Source organism: Mizuhopecten yessoensis, unplaced genomic scaffold (assembly GCF_002113885.1).
Source record: "Mizuhopecten yessoensis strain PY_sf001 unplaced genomic scaffold, ASM211388v2 scaffold10323, whole genome shotgun sequence".
Lineage (NCBI taxonomy): Eukaryota > Metazoa > Mollusca > Bivalvia > Pectinida > Pectinidae > Mizuhopecten > Mizuhopecten yessoensis.
Window position 1 is genome coordinate 3,995 of NW_018408489.1, and position 1,311 is coordinate 5,305.

Here is a 1,311-nt window from a genome sequence, read left to right on the forward strand (position 1 = left end):
AACTTTTTTAGACAAATTACAAAAAATGATTTCTATGAAAGATCGCGGTGGACTGAAAAAGTCTTAGAAATTTTTATGTATTGGTGCGTGAGTTCGAGATGGTTACCCGCTCCCTTGTTGACACTGAGACACTATAGGGTCCAAATCTTCGTTGTTGTGTCCATTGAAGGATAGCATTATGGGAACATTTATGGTCCAACATTATTTAAAGGCTGTTTTGTCGGGTGTATTAGAAACTGTTTCTTTGAGTGTCCTTGAGGATGCGGTGCACATGTTTTTGACGATTTGGGGTATGCTGTTGTAAGCAGCAAGTACAAATACAGCAAAGCAATCCGCAAGTCTACGTCAGAATTTAAAGGACATTTCTGTAGTGACCGACTAATTTAGTGCAAATTGACTTGGCATTATGGGACTTAATTATAATTAAAATCCATTAATTATATTATACCTATCTCACTCGTAGTTATAACTAGTTAAGAATATATATATATTATGTAGGCCCCATTATACCATATTCATTGAACAAACATTGATTCTAACCTTAATTAAATCTCTATTTAATCAATTATGAAAAATATTTAATTATAGGAGATATGCAATTATCAGAAATATGCTATTCAATGGAATCCACTGTATAATGTTTCCCGGTCAAGGTGCATATGAAAAAGATAATGCATTTTAATTGCGCATGATCATCACGAATGCCTGTGTAATGTTGTGACCATATAAATTACCTTCCCTATCCAAAGGATCATTTGGGGTGTTAATTTTGATATCATAGCTGTTAAAGGACTTAGGTATTGCATTCAACATACTAGTGGCATAGAAACTTCTATGGGCCTTCAGATAACTTATTAGCCCCATATGATTGATCATAGAACAGGGTTGGAATCCCTTAAAAAGTGAGAGAGAAACAATGATAATAGTGAAATATACGACGGGCCAAAACAAAATATAGGTACGTTTCCTATTCCCCTACTAATAATTAACCTACCTGGAAAAATCCTACCTGAAACATTTTATAGACAATTAAATTATTTCAGACAAGCACCGTTAAAGTCAGGATCCATATGCTCTATATAGCATTAGTAAAATGTTTTGCTAAAATGAAATGTTTTCCCTACCTACCTTATATGCATTGAAAATATCAGGGAATAGGAAACACACATATATAGTTATATCGGTTTGGCAACACCATAAAATAAAGATATATTAAAAATTAATAACAGATACAGAAAAAAAGATAAAGGTTTTATTTCGGAACTCACTATAATACAGAACGACCACCAAAAAATAACAAGTAACACAATG